Below are 16,518 nucleotides of genomic sequence, written 5' to 3'. Positions count from 1 at the left end.
CACACACACACACATACACACACACAGAGAGAAAGAGCATATAGGTGAAACTGTGCAAGAAAGCGAGACACTAGATCTAGATCTGTCTGTCTGCATGTAGCCTACTTACAGGGACACGACTGCCAACTAGTCTCGGCCCGCTCAAAATAATAATGACCGAGACTTTCAGTACTTCCTTCGGGTGACGTCTACCCCTCTCACGTCATAATGTGACGTCAATGTAATGTGACGTCTTCAAATGTTAGAGTTTCTACCACAGACATACACACGCACGCACATACGCACATACACACGCACGCACAGACAGACAAAGTTACGATCGCATAGGCTACACTTACGTGAGCCAATAACGATTCCAAATGAACATTGAAATAAGTCTCATTCGAGACAATGACCCCTTAAACTTAAAGGCATATGTACTCGATGACTATACACGCTATGTATTGGTTTACCAACAGCTGGAGACATGCTAAATTAAGTTCCCTGCAAAATATTGTGGTCTAGGACCCCTTCAATGTTGAGATATGTTAATTTTCATTTTGATCTGGATCGTCCTATTTATAGATTTGGCAACACATGTAACGTTGATGCAAGGGAGCTAACACCGCGGCTTTGTTGACATCCTCACTTTTTCAGAGGCTAGAACAAGCTGTAATGCATGTATTATGGTCCGCGCATGGTGACATATCGTCATTATATGGTCTTATGGTGCGTTTGACATCGATTATGGGCAAACTACACTTTGTAAACACGGGAGCGCGTACATATGCCTTTAATTGTGACTTGTTCCTGCGTGTTTCCCGTCTCTGTCTACCCTTTCATTCATTGCCAACAAAAACTTCGCGAAATTTCCGTGTCGTTAGACCAGAGACTGTAGATCTACTCAGCTGCGAAGTCGACGTTTCACTTTCAAGCAACATACAGATCAGGGCAGAGCAGTTCGCTTGCAAACTTGTTTTTGTCAAAAGAATAGGCTACTGCAGTCAAATCACATCCTTCTCGTCAACGGTATTAAACATCAAAGTTTATGCATTTATCTATTCTTGAGATTTTGCAACACAGAACCGATCATCAAAATGTGTCTTCATAAACGATGTTGATGAAGTTATCCGCTGAAAAACGCAGCGATCTTATCAATTTCTATTCAAACGGCGCCGTGCCAGATGCCATCCATTGCTAGATCAGGCGTCAACCGTTTTCATAAAACTATTTCAATCAAACAGAATGTACAAAAGACACAAACTTACCCTTACTTCTTGTTTCGGTCAGCAAGAACTCATGTCGCCTTTGCTTCCCCACAGCAGAAGTTGCAGACGACCAACGTCTTAGCGCATGCGCATGGCTAACCTAGATCTTGTGCGCATGCTCGCATTTTTAATGCTAGACCTACATTCCCGCGAAAATGTGAACATGCTTCGCTGGAACTGCGATGGCTCATTCGATTTACTGTAGTGTTATGGAGTATTTTTCTGTTTTGAAATATGAGAAACAAAGGGGAAAAAGTCATGTACGTGCACACGACATGTTTAATAGAGTATATTTTGTGTGTATGTTTTTTTTGTCGTCTATTGAACGCATCATAAAATAGCGCTCTGCCCAATTTCTATGTTCGTTTTTGCTAACATGATTGAAATCATTGTTTTTGTTTGTTTGTTCGATTGTTAGTTTTGTTATGTAGTGTATGTTGTTTATCCAAGGGGGCTGAGGGGTGCGGGTTTGATTTCTACTATTTATATTATATACGTCATATCCGCGTGCGTGCGTGCGTGCGTGCGTGTGTGTGTGTGTGTGTGTGTGTGTGTGTGTGTGTGTGTGTGTGTGTGTGTATGTGCCTCTGTTTGCGTGCGTGTGTGTGTGTGTGTGTATGTGTGTGTGTGTGTGTGTGTGTGTGTTCACCTATGCAGTAGCTGCGGCTTGTCTGTCAATATCACAGGAGCTTGTATCAAGTCGCCGGTCGATCATTATCTACAGTCCACTACTACGACATACTACTAAGTACTATATACTACAAGGAATATAACGCAGAGTGCTCCGCACTGCCGACTCGCTCCGTTTCAAGCTTTCTACATCACTTTCTGCACCCCCTTCCCGAACGCACGAACATCACACACAAACAAAAATGATTAAGCTTTCACTTCATGCAACAAACTCGAAATAACCATTCACCAACTTCGAGAAGTTTGTCAAGAACGGGGTCGGTGTCCACACTCCATGAGAGGAACTTGGAGCCTCGACGAATCGAAAGTGGAACTCGCGCTGATGTTTTCCGCTTTTCGTACGCTCTCAAGGGTGTACAGCATTCTAGCGGCCTGCAATTAGTCCAATATAACTGATGAGGGACACAGCAGCCTCAAACCCCGTGAAATGATACACAAAACATTCTCTTTGAGCTTAACATTGCGAAGATCGAAACCTACCGGCAGTTAACCAGGTTCAAAGGCCACAAAAGGTTACATCCGGAGCGTTCCGCAGTAAAAGTTTTACAGCGCATGCTCAGAAAACCGTCTGCTCCGGCAATGGGCGTTCTTTGACCGCCCGTTCGACTTGTCCGATGGAAGAAGCACGGGAATTAGTCGAGCTTGGACACAACGTCATTATTCTTAGACAAGCAGGTATGTACACTTCTTAACTTTACTTTTGTTGATGAACAGGCTTTAAACTTACCCGAAGTTTAGATTAAAAGAGAACTTAGACGATTTACCAGTGTTCGTAACATGACTCTAGTCTAAAAGAAATGTTGGCTGTTGTTGTTGAAGAAACAGCAAGCTTTAACTTAAAATAAAGTTCATTCCTGGTTTATAATGCCCCCAGGTAAACGCAAGTACCACAATAGGTTTCCAAACGTGCGTATTGTTCGTCTGCAGTGATCGTTTCACTTTGTAAAACGCGGTCGTTATGATTATGGCTCCTCCCACTGTTAGCCCCGCCTCTCCGTCTCTTTGAGAATCAAGATTCAAGATGGCTAGCACTAGCAGCCCCCTGCTTAGTTGACCTACTTTCATGGACAAGCATACGATTCTGACTGGAGGGTTGCAGTGGTGGTTAGTTCCAGAATCAAGACATGTCAGCTAGTAATGGCTAGTTTTGGGGTTACATCTGCAGTCACTTGTTTTTGTTTGTTTGTTTGCTTGTTATTTAATTTTTTAAATTATATTGAAGACTGTTACATGGAAGAATTTGTTTTAATGCGTTTTATTGTTGTTTGCTTGTTTTTATAAACTAGCTGTGCTGGAAGCTGAAAGTTGTAGCTTTTTAAGTCAACTAAATTATGTGTGCAATGTAAATGCAAAATTAATTTGCCCAGAGAAAAAAAGTTTATTTCTGTGGTTGAGTTCAAGTACAAGTGATTTTTTCTCTAAAACATTCAAACAGTCATGAATTAACTTCAAATTTAGACTGACCTCACCAGTCGTCTGTTTCTTACAGGCGAGGAAAGGCGAGATTGGCGAGTAGGGCGAGGAAGTACCATTTCTTGGGCACATCTCGCCGCGAGTGACGCTAGAATTCTCGCCTCAAACGCTGGGTAGCTTTAGGCTTGCTCGCTTGGCGAGAAAACATGGCGGCCACTCAGCTGCCCATCCAACTAGCTGTCCACGACTTGTTTTTTTACCGACCAGTGCAGTTTAATTCTTGTGTAGCTAGCCACCAAACCGTTTCATAGACAATCTCGCCTCCTATTTTCACGAGTGGCTAGCCGAAAGAATATCTCGCCTGAAAGAAACACGCGACAAAAATCACACACTCAGGAAAGAGTAAATTCTTTGTTTTTAAACATATTTATTACATACATGTATGTATCACAGTTTTAACATGTATATCAATTTTGATTATAACTCGTCAGCATTATACTTGTCTCGTCTAAATATCGGACCCTATTGCTACGATGAAAACACAATAGCGTTTATATAGCTATTCTGACATTAAATTCTGTGTTAAAATCATGTTTTTGTCAGCAACAATTACCAGAATGCATGAAGTCACGGAAATAACCGAACATTGAAAAACCCGCGGACATGTATTACGGAGCTCGAGACAACTCAAGATAACCGGATGTTTAGCATTTCGTCAATATGCTAGGAATCGTATGACGTCATGACGTATCATGCTTGCTTATGTGTTTTCGAAAGTCTGACTTCTGTTACTGCGGTAAATCTGTAGATGATAAGAGAACAAGGATAGTCTCAGAAGAAACGCCTAAATGTTTCAGACCGGTAACTTCATTTCAACATAGCACTATACAATGGACGTTAAATGTGACAGGAGAGTTTGCTGATTTTGTGTTCATTGGAGAGATCGTCTGCTAGAATCAGAGATAGGTCGCTTCAGATTGCAGCTTCTGGAAATTTGCAAGGTTTGTTGCCTGTTAAAGAACTGGATTTTACACGTAGTATGTATCATGTACAGTAAGCAACAACAAAAACACACACAAAGCAAATGGCATCGTCTGTCAACTAGTCACAGAAACAAACCTGGCGAGGTATGCGTGTACTTTATACACGTGGAGGAAACCGGAACTATGCGTCTTTGTTATTGCCGATATGCTTTTGGATATTGGCAAAAATGGCCAACTTCCTTAGCGTTATGCTTTGATGATCGGAAAAGGGATGTGTGAGACCATCCAATCACAGCCCCCATATTCCCCCACGTGTCCATCAGAATAGCTATATAAAGTAATGATAGTTGTCTGCTAGGCAGTGTTTTTTTTTTATTTACTTTTAAAAAATCTGAGTTTTGTTATATAATTGTGTTTTTAGATACAACAGGCAGAAGCCTCTGGGTATGTCTGGCCAGCTGCAGGAATTCCACGCGACTGATGAAGGAGATGTAAGTTCTTTGAAGAACACCCGTGCCCCAAAGATCCTGTGGCTCAAAAAAGATTGTCCAGTTATGCTGATCCGCAACATAAGCGACCGGTTAGTCAACGGCAGTCTTGGCCATGTTGTGGACCTCCACCATGACAAAGTGGTTGTCCACTTTGAGAAGACCAACATGACAGTGGAGTTGAGCCGTACTGCTTTCTCAGGTATGCCTGTGTTTTTTTGTTTACCTCAATTTTTACTGAGTTGACATTTTATTTTGTCATCAAAAGGCATCATTTTCATGAGTTTTCATTTACAGTGGGCCGTCGCGATATAACCTTGAATGGTTGAAAACGACGTTAAACACCAAATAAAGAAAGTAAAGAAAGATTTACAGTGGGCACCCCCACCCCGCTTTTTTGAGACAATTCAAAATCTGACACATTAAGCTCTTAAAAAAAGAGGGAGGGTAAATATAGAGAGATTATGAACTAACAGAGAAATCTTGGTCTTGAAAGGGAGGGTAAATATAGACAGATTATGAACTAACAGAGAAATCATGGTCTTAAAAGGGAGGGTAAATATAGACAGATTATGAACTAACAGAGAAATCTTGGTCTTAAAAGGGAGGAATAAGTTTTAAATTGAGGGGTCTAAAAAGGGGGGTTCCACTGTAAAATAAACTGGGTACAATTAAAAAAATAAACATCTTGGTTCATAAAGATGAAACAAACAACAATATGCTTCCCTCAAACAGGCTGGTCGGACAAGAAACCACCATTCATCTCGCATTGTTTATATGGATGGAATATTTGATATCGTCAATTATTACACAATGTACTCTGATTTTATCTTCAAAGTGGAACCTGACTTCTAAGATCTTCAACATTCTCAGAAAACCAGGTATTGGAACAGGAGGGAGTCTTAAAATAGATGTGAATTGTGAGAGGTTATGAGAAAAAGAATCTGAGAAAATAGCCTTATAGCTTTCTGTACTACATGCATTTCTGGCGGGCTAGTAACTTTCTTGTTGGCGAGTTAAGATTTCAAGATTTGGCCATCCCTGATGTATAAATAAGATTGTGACTTTCATTTTGTTTGTAGTCCATGCCTGATCCTCGACAAAAGGACATTGCTGTGAGGCATCAGTTTCCAGTACTTCCTAGCTTCGCACTGACCATCCACAAAGCTCAAGGACTGACACTTGAAAGGTAGCTTGCAATTGACAATGTTTGAAAATAACTCTACCAGGATTTGCAAGTGTTTGAGAGTTGCGCCCTGCTTTAGTGATGTCCGGTTCCAGAGAGCCAAACAAGAATAATATGTGGTCGACCAGTTAAAACTGAGCACCTATGTTTCCCAAACTCCCATGATCTCAACAAACACATGACTAGGTTATTTTCTGCAATTGCTTTTTTTAACGGCATGGTCAACAACAAATTTGTGCTTTCGCTTGCAGTTCAATATTTTAAAAAACAACTCCTGTAAATCTGGTACAACACAGCAAGCCATGTATTATTCTCTATTTATAGGTAACTTACCCAGCAACCAAAATCACTTACCCAACATGCCTGAATCCTCGACAGCACACAGGTTTAGGAGCTAGACTTTGTGGGATCTACTTTTGCGATTGTAGCAAACAATACAAACATACCGCATTTAAATTAACAACTGCAGGCTTGAACACATGAATCGTATAAAATCCATGAGTGCGGTTGTTTTCTGAATCTAAATCTGCCGTGCACAAACGTTCAACACAAGCTAATTCCCAACGCAACTATAACTCTCATACTTTGTCTAGCGACAAGAGTCGTTCCCCTTTCAAATTTCTTTTCACTCAGTTTCTTCGACAAAAACTGCAATCCCATGGTCAGTTTTTAACAATATTTCATTTTATAAACAGATCACACGCAACCAAATGCACACATTCCATCAATTTAAAGAACATAAAGCGGTTTCATACACTAATTTGCCCCAGAAAACTTAACTTTTAACATTGGAAAAGGCAAAAAAGGCATGTGAAATGTCATAGGAAAAGCATGTAACTTTGGCAAAATGAAGGGTTTATTGAAGTGGATATTAAATCTGAGTTTTCAAAAAGGCTTTATCAGGTCGAGTATATATTTTTCTCGTGTCTTTCAGGTTCCAAACTACATATGCTGAGGACACAACCAATGAGCTATGTGAAGAAGACTTCCACTGGAAAGGATGGAGTCTGATCAGGAACCCCTAGACGACGACCCAGATGTTGATCTGGACTGCACTCCACTGGAGTTCAAGGCAGTTCTTGCAGTACACAATGCTGCAGAAAAAGTGTAAACAGGTTTTCTGCAGTAAAACAACAGCACTGTTTTACTGCAGCATTCTTGATTTCAATTTTACGTTGCTCTCGTAAAAGATGACATTATGCAGAAATGCAGCAGAAACAAACATTCAGAATAACTGAATAAAGTCATAATCCGCTAAGGATACAAATGTCCTAGCTCTTCAGCATCAATAGGACATTTGACCGCTTTCAGACATTTCAATAGGACATCAGAATTGTTTCATTTTCAAGAATGACGCTCGTCGTGTTACCCCCTGTTTTAATTTGACACTAATGTAGCACGCACAAGATGCCGTTGAATAGCCAACCAAACGTAGAATAGCCAAACGTGTTCAGCTTTTGTTGAACTTTGGCAGGCTTTAGTTTTATTATTTGGTGGCATAACTAAGTGCGCTTCGTCAAAATGTCTTGAACTGAAAGCAAAAGCAGACGCAAGACTAAGTCAGTTGGAGTTGTCTCCCATACTCCTAACTTTAATGTGCTGCAGAAAAGTGTCACCCAAACGCAAGATCTGCATTGCACAACTTTAGTGCACCTTATGCAAGAGTGCTTGGGCCGCCCCCCCCCCCCCCCCCCCCCCCGCGGGTTAGGGGGAGTCCCATATTGGTTGGGACGAGGAAGAATTTACCCGATGTCGTAAGAGGCGACTAAGGGATTCTGTTTCTCCTTTTACCCTTGTTAAGTGTTTCTTGTATAGAATATAGTCAATGTTTGTAAAGATTTTAGTCAAGCAGTATGTAAGAAATGTTAAGTCCTTTGTACTGGAAACTTGCATTCTCCCAGTAAGGTAATATATTGTACTACGTTGCAAGCCCCTGGAGCAAATTTTTGATTAGTGCTTTTGTGAACAAGAAACAATTGACAAGTGGCTCTATCCCATCTCCCCTCTTTCCCTGTCGCGATATAACCTTGAATGGTTGAAAATGACGTTAAACACCAAATAAAGAAAGAAAGAGTGCTTGGTCGCTTTTTGAAAATGTGTATCTTGAAAGGAACATTAACGAATATCGCGCTGTCCGAAGGAATTGAGTTCTTATGGACAATGTCAACGCTCAGTTCAAAACGATAGGACATGTGACCGCCATGCGGCAATGTGAATCAGACATTTGAGCCTCTATGGACAATAAAGTGTTTTTATTGAGTCACTTGAGAAAAAGTGACTCTATGTAATCGGTCAGTGTTAGTCTGTCCGGCCGGCCGTCCGTCCGGCCGTCCGTAGACACCACCTTAAGGCTGGAGAACACTTTGGAGGCCCAATTTCAAAGTGATTAGGTAGTTTTAAAAGTTACTTTTTATGTTAGTTCAATGTTTGCTTTATCAGGAAAATACAAAATATAAAGGGCTTAACGCGCAAAATTTTAAGATAACGACTGAAGTTTAAGCATAGGTATCAGATTTTTTCACGCAAACACTACTGAATAAGTTGCAATATTGTATTGTGAAAATGTAAACAAAATAACAATCAGATGATCACAAACTGAAGAAGAGAAATAGGGAAGCAAAATAGAACATTAAACGTAGTGATTTTACTTGTGAATTCGGAAAAAAATCCTTTTGTATCCATTTTGAAGCTCAATTTGAAGCATGGAACACCAACAAACATTGATTAAAAGTGTTAAAGTGATTACAGTGTTCAGAAATAGTGTTAGATACCAAGTTGAGTTATCCCTCTTTACCAATTTAAAAAAAAATACACCTCTTAACGCGCAAAATTTTGAACTGTGATGCTTTTACTACCCCCACCCCCTTCCCATTTGTCAGAAAAGAGTGCATATTATCTTCCAAATAGAAAAGCAGGGTAGTCAGATGATCAAAAACTTAAGAAGAGAAAGAGGGAAGCAAAATAGAACATCCAACATAATGATTTAACTTGTGAATTATGAGAAAACTATTTTTTTTACCCATTTGTGAAGCTTAATTTGAAACTTGGAACACAGACAAACATATATTAAAAGAGTTAAAGTGATTACAGTGTTCAGAAATAGTGTTAGATACCAAGTTGAGTTATCCCTCTTTACCACTGTTAAAAGAAATACACCTCTTGTCGCGCAAAATCTTGAATTGTGATACTTTTACTTCCCCCACCCCCTACCCATTTTTTCAGAAAAGAGTGCATAATTATTATCTACCAAATAGAAAAGCAGGGTAGTCAGATGATCAAAAAATTCAGAACAGAAATAGGGAAGCAAAATAGAACATCCAACATAGTGATTTAACTGGTGAATTCTAAAAAAAACCCACTTTTTTACTCATTTTATTAGCTTAATTTAAAGCTTGGAACTGAAGACAGAAAAAAAAAATTAAAAGTGCTAAAGTGGTTACAGTGTTCAGAAATAGTGTTTGATACCAAGTTGAGTTATCCCTCTTCATCACAGTTATAAAAAAAACACCTCTTGTCGCGCAAAATCTTGAACTGTGATGCTTTTACTACCCCCACCCCCTACCCATTTTTCAGAAAAGAGTGCATATTATCTTTCAAATAGAAAAGCAGGGTAGTCAGATGATCAAAAACTTAAAGAAGAGAAAGAGGGAAGCAAAATAGAACATCCAACATAATGATTTAACTTGTGAATTATTAAAAAAACATTTTTTTTACCCATTTTTGAAGCTTAATTTGAAACTTGGAACACAGACAAACATAAATCAAAAGTGTTAAAGTGATAACAGTGTTCAGAAATAGTGTTAGATACCAAGTTGAGTTATCCCTCTTTACCAATTAAAACAAAATACACCTCTTAACGTGCACAATTTTGAACTGTGATGCTTTTACTACCCCCACCCCCTTCCCATTTGTCAGAAAAGAGTGCATATTATCTTCCAAAAAGAAAAGCAGGGTAGTCAGATGATCAAAAACTTAAGAAGAGAAAGAGGGAAGCAAAATAGAACATCCAACATAATGATTTAACTTGTGAATTATGAGAAAACTATTTTTTTTTACCCATTTTTGAAGCTTAATTTAAAACTTGGAACACAAACAAACATAAATTAAAAGTGTTAAAGTGATTACAGTGTTCAGAAATAGTGTTAGATACCAAGTTGAGTTATCCCTCTTTACCACTGTTAAAAGAAATACACCTCTTGTCGGCCAAAATCTTGAACTGTGATACTTTTACTTCCCCCACCCCCTACCCATTTTTTCAGAAAAGAGTGCATATTATCTACCAAATAGAAAAGCAGGGTAGTCAGATGATCAAAAACTGAAGAACAGAAATAGGGAAGCAAAATAGAACATCCAACATAGTGATTTAACTGGTGAATTCTGAAAAAACCCACTTTTTTACTCATTTTATTAGCTGAATTTTAAAGCTTGGAAGACAGAGAGAAAAAAAATGAAAGTGCTAAAGTGGTTACAGTGTTCAGAAATAGTATTTGGTACCAAGTTGAGTTATCCCTCTTCATCACAGTAAAAAGAAACACACCTCTTGTCGCGCAAAATCTTGAACTGTGATGCTTTTACTACCCCCACCCCCTACCCATTTTTCAGAAAAGAGTGCATATTATCTTTCAAATAGAAAAGCAGGGTAGTCAGATGATCAAAAACTTAAAGAAGAGAAAGAGGGAAGCAAAATAGAACATCCAACATAATGATTTAACTTGTGAATTATTAAAAAAACATTTTTTTAACCCATTTTTGAAGCTTAATTTGAAACTTGGAACACAGACAAACATAAATTAAAAGTGTTAAAGTGATTACAGTGTTCAGAAATAGTGTTAGATACCAAGTTGAGTTATCCCTCTTTACCAATTTAAAAAAAAAACAACCTCTTAACGCGCAAAATTTTGAACTGTGTTGCTTTTACTACCCCCACCCCCTTACCATTTTTCAGAAAAGAGTGCATATTATCTTCCAAATAGAAAAGCAGGGTAGTCAGATGATCAAAAACTTAAGAAGAGAAAGAGGGAAGCAAAATAGAACATCCAACATAATGATTTAACTTGTGAATTATGAGAAAACTATTTTTTTACCCATTTTTGAAGCTTAATTTAAAACTTGGAACACAAACAAACATAAATTAAAAGTGTTAAAGTGATTACAGTGTTCAGAAATAGTGTTAGATACCAAGTTGAGTTATCCCTCTTTACTACTGTTAAAAGAAATACACCTCTTGTCGGCCAAAATCTTGAACTGTGATACTTTTATTTCCCCCACCCCCTACCCATTTTTTCAGAAAAGAGTGCATATTATCTACCAAATAGAAAAGCAGGGTAGTCAGATGATCAAAAACTGAAGAACAGAAATAGGGAAGCAAAATAGAACATTCAACATAGTGATTTAACTGGTGAATTCTGAAAAAACCCCACTTTTTTACTCATTTTATTAGCTAAATTTTAAAGCTTGGAAGACAGAGAGAAAAAAAATGAAAGTGCTAAAGTGGTTACAGTGTTCAGAAATAGTGTTTGGTACCAAGTTGAGTTATCCCTCTTCATCACAGTTAAAAGAAACACACATCTTGTTGCGCAAAATCTTGAACTGTGATGCTTTTACTACCCCCACCCCCTACCCATTTTTCAGAAAAGAGTGCATATTATCTTCCAAATAGAAAAGCAAGGTAGTCAGGTGATCAAAAACTTCAGAACAGAAATAGGGAAGCAAACAATAACATCCAACAGAGTGATTTAACTGGTGAATTCAGAAAACACACACTGTTTTACTCATTTTATTAGCTGAATTTAAAGCTTGGAAGACAGAACAAATAAATTAAAAGTGCTAAAGTGGTTACAGTGTTCAGAACTAGTGTTAGATACCAAGTTGAGTTATCCCTCTTCATCAAAGTTAAAAGAAACACACCTCTTGTCGCACAAAATTTTATACTGTGATGCTTTTACTACCCCCACCCCCTTCCCATTTTTCAGAAAAGAGTGCATATTATCTTCCAAATAGAAAAGCAAGGTAATCAGATGATCAAAAACTTAAGAAGATAAATAGGGAAGCAAAATAGAATATCCAAAATAGTGATTTAACTGTAGATTTCAGAAGAAAAAAACCCTCTTTTTTTTATCATTTTTGAAGCTGAATTAGAAGTTTGGAAGACAGAAAAAAAAAGAAAAAAAGTGCTAAAGTGGTTACAGTGTTCAGAAATAGTGTTAGATACCAAGTTGAGTTTTTGCTCTTTATAAAAGAAACACACCTCTTGTCGCGCAAAATCTTGAACTGTGATCCTTTTACTACCCCCGCCCTCTACCCATTTGAACAGAAAAGAGTGCATAATTTAATTATTTGTATTCTCTTCCAATTAGAAAAATAAGTAAAAGCAACTGGACATTTTTAAAATACATCTTTTCTGTCAGTCCAAGGATTGCTTAGTCCATTAAAAACAAACAGACTAGGATTTAACGCACCCATTTTAAGAAAAAGTTAACATGATAATTGATATAATTATCAGACTTTTTTTATGCAATTACTACTGAAGATTCCAGACCAGGTAAAACAATCATTTTATATCCTTTGTCACATTTTTTTTTATATAAATCTATCTATAGCGAGTCTTGTCTCTTTGTGTCATTTAGTTATTTTCAAGAATTCTATCCTGGCAACAACAACAACAAAAACACCTACCTACCTACCCTATTTTTTTTAGCCATGTTAATAGAAACAGACAATTTATTTGTTTTGGCCTAAAGATCTTGAAACATTTGTTTTAATAGAGAAATAACAAGTACAGCCATTAGCTGTGTCACTCGAATTTCTTTGTCAGGCTGAAACTTAGCTGTTGCGTTGGTGTCTGCTGTGTGTATCTGGGTCCAAAGCAACTTTCACATTCTCATCTACACACTCACGTTACACAAGTATATATATATACAATTCCACCCACAGAGGCGTTCGGGGATGGGGGTCTCGCACTCGGGCGAATCACACCACAAAATACAAAGTATAACGTACACAGATTTTACTATTGAACCAAAAAGCAAATTAAATCATGAATAAATCAATCAAGCAAAACTTCCACACAATGACACACTCACTCTCGGTTCACACTGAGCTCTGGACGTGCACACTTGGCAGCACGTATACCGTTCCGGCACCGTTTGTCTTCCTGCAAGTCCAGCATAGGCACACGATTGTCCAAGAATCACAATAATCCTCGTGAATGTCACAGCAGGCATAGTAGAAAAGTCCAAAAGGGTGCGTTGATGGTGGTAATCCGGTGTACACACACACACACACACACACACACACACACACACACACACACACACACACTCCGGTTTGGTAAGTTACCTGATAAATAATGTAGCCTGTGGATTTAACGGGGAGACTGGTCAGACAGGAAGAGCATTTCACATTTCCGATGTTCAGCGATAAACTTGTTTTCTTCGAGAGTTCGATCTTCGTGCGATTCTGGCGCGTTGTCACCAAGAACGTAAAAAAAAACCCAGGATATCATCATGATGCCTCTCTACAAAAACCAGGCAGTCTAGGAACTCTTCATCTAAAGTCAGTCAGTATTAGCCCCTCAACACAATCCTCATCTTGTCCCATAGTGATTTCTGCTGCCAAAGAACGTGTGGTTCTTAACTCACAAGACGGATTTGTCGTCTTCCATTGCGAAATTCAGATCTACCCCAACTACGTGCATTGATCTGAGCAATAAAATGTAGATGCGATAATCTGCAAACATCTCTTCAACACAATCTACATCTTGTCCCATCGTGATTTCTGTCGGCAAAGAACATGTGGTTCTCAGCACACAAGACCGATTTGTCATCTTTCAGAAATTCAGATCTGCCCCAAGTACGTGCAATAAAATGTAGAAGCGATAATCTGGAAAAAAATCCTTTCGCGTGAACGCTGCCACGTTGTCATCAGTCCGATGTCTTTTATCCAGAGCAGGGATGAACACACTTTTTCATCAGTAGTTTGTTATGTTTATCCGCAGACTGCTTTCCATTACTTGTCGTCTGTTTTAGCTTGACTCGTGGGGTTCTTCAGCAAGGCAAAAAGTGCTTGTTTACTGACACGTTCTCACGCACGACATGTCGTAAATGCAAGTTCTAACGATTGTTTTTTATTGCACTGATAGAGAATGTCGATATTTGTAAACGTCTGCCATTTCCTAATGTTTATTTCATTATTTTGCATACGGATATGGCTAGTAAGTGGATAATCTGTTACGACACGAAACGCGTTCTAAATCCGGGAAGGGAGGCTACTCCAACGTAGAAGGGAGGCTACTCCAACGTACTTTCCAAAGTGTGCTCCAGCCTTAACGTTGGACTTTTCTCGGAAACTATCAAAGCGATCGGGTTCATATTTTGTTTAGTCGTGACCTCCAATGACCTCTACACTTTAACGATGGTTTCGTTGACCTTTGACCTTTTTCAAGGTCACAGGTCAGCGTCAAAGGAAAAATTAGACATTTTATATCTTTGACAAAGTTCATCGGATGTGATTGAAACTTTGTAGGATTATTCTTTACATCAAAGTATTTACATCTGTAGCCTTTTACGAACGTTATCAGAAAAACAAGGGAGATAACTAGCTGTCAGATATGACATTTATGGGTTTTATGTATGAACATGTATGTAATATGAGTACTTAATTAATGATGAAATGATGCTGTTATTAGTATGCATTAATTGACAGAAGTAGACTCGTATCGCGAAAAACATTATTATTGATTCGCATGCCTGTTGGACCATGATTATGGGGCCTGTACTGTTACCTGTAGAGCCGAGTCTCCACGCACTCACGTGCAACAGGTGAAAAACCTGAATGTCCATTTTTTGTAAGGTGAGCTGTTAGACTTGTCGCCAGTCACCTAAGCTGTTAGCTTCACTTGCCCATTGAACATGTAAGAGGCAAGTCGGGGAAGATTCTTTGCTCGCGTGCTCAGGTAAACTATTTTTCATGATATGTTTTCGCTAAGGAACACTAGTATGTTTATGAATAAGCATTCTTAATATTCGCTGCTATGTTAACTTAAGTGTTCATTGTACTAGTTCTTAATCTGGGTATTCTGAATAGTTGTTGTTTATGGATATGTTTATGTTGTGGATAAATAACTCGGACAAGGATGGAATAGATATTAGTATTGGCAGTAGTTATTTAAGAATTCGTGCGTGTGGTTGAATGTAGAATGTAATTACAGCCCAGGGTGAATGATGAGTGAATTGCTGTGTGTGTTATGCCTATGGAAATAATGACTCAAGAATTACTTTCACAGGAGTCTTCCCAGAGACAGAAGACGGAATTCGCGAGAGCTTGTTTGACCATTCAAGCAGACGCATGAAGAGATGAAGATGCACGAAGCAGAGCGACGTGATCTACTAACCGGACTTTACGGACCACGCCAGGAGTCGCCGCGCCGGCTGGGTGATGGAGAAACAGAGATGAACTACACTACGCTGTTCTGGTGATGGGGTAACACATTAATTTACTCATCTAGAACCCTGGGCGTATTGTGTATATGTGTGTGTGAATCCTGAACGTTTGATATATGTACATGCTTTACCAGTGAGCTATATAAACATATTGAGCTCCACGTATTTTCTTTTATTGTTGGAATGAATCGGAGGAGAATAACGAATGCGTATAAATGAAATAGTGGCCTTCTGACTGACAGTCGGTATTGTAGATAATTCATTCCTGATTCATTGTGTATATGTGTGTGTGTGAATCCTGAACGTTGATATATGTACATGCTTTACCAGTGAGCTATATAAACATATTGAGCTCCACGTATTTTCTTTTATTGTTGGAATGAATCGGAGGAGAATAACGAATGCGTATAAATGAAATAGTGGCCTTCTGACTGACAGTCGGTATTGTAGATAATTCATTCCTGACACTAGCCTTTTCTGTTCGGCAACACACAACTTAACGTTGGGCTTTTCTCGGAAACTATAAAAGTGACCGGGCTCAAATTTTATGTGAACGTGACTCATTGTGTTGTGAATAGCAATTTCTTCCTGTCCATCTGATGCCTCATATAATATTCAGAACTGCGAAAGTGACTCGATCGAGCGTTTGCTCTTCTTGTTGTTATGGTTATTGTTATGTTGAAATAACATTATAAGGTCTCTACAGTGTGGGGACTATGCTGCATTATTTTATGGTCTGTAATTTCATTAATGTCCTTATGATTTCTGATGGTTACTTTTGCAAGCATGAATTTAATTAGTACCATACAAGTAATGTGCTTATTTCAAGAATGTTAAATGTTACCTGGATGTTGTTATGCCTTCATGGTAATTGACAGTGCAAACAGCAAAATGTAATGAATCGTCTAGAATGTTAGGAAATATGCAAGTCGTTTGTGGTAAAGTTACATTGTGTGAAAGGATTATCTGCCTTGCTTTGACAATAAATGTTTTATTTTGTTAGTTTGTTATTCAAAATATTCTTAAATTCATTTCCTTTGCTGAAGCAAAAATTAAATTCAGCTACAGAAA

General features: G+C 38.5%; 2 long non-coding RNA genes across 3 annotated transcripts; both read left to right on the top strand.

The window, feature by feature from the left end:
* The first annotated feature begins 2,261 nt into the window (after positions 1-2,261).
* Positions 2,262-7,216, top strand: LOC138946883 (uncharacterized). Of its 2 annotated transcripts, XR_011449459.1 has the most exons (4): positions 2,262-2,612; positions 4,755-5,023; positions 5,904-6,010; positions 6,942-7,216. It is a non-coding gene; the product is annotated as an uncharacterized lncRNA (long non-coding RNA). The 2 variants fall into 2 exon arrangements; XR_011449458.1 differs by lacking the exon at positions 2,262-2,612 and having other exon boundaries at positions 4,091-5,023.
* A 7,389-nt stretch (positions 7,217-14,605) lies between these two features.
* Positions 14,606-15,608, top strand: LOC138946882 (uncharacterized). Its single transcript, XR_011449457.1, has 2 exons — positions 14,606-14,960; positions 15,291-15,608. It is a non-coding gene; the product is annotated as an uncharacterized lncRNA (long non-coding RNA).
* Positions 15,609-16,518: the final 910 nt, after the last annotated feature.

This window comes from Littorina saxatilis, linkage group LG14, assembly GCF_037325665.1.
Source record: "Littorina saxatilis isolate snail1 linkage group LG14, US_GU_Lsax_2.0, whole genome shotgun sequence".
Classification (NCBI taxonomy): domain Eukaryota; kingdom Metazoa; phylum Mollusca; class Gastropoda; order Littorinimorpha; family Littorinidae; genus Littorina; species Littorina saxatilis.
The sequence above is the reverse complement of the archived record's forward strand: the minus strand, read 5'-3'. Positions and strand labels throughout refer to the sequence as shown.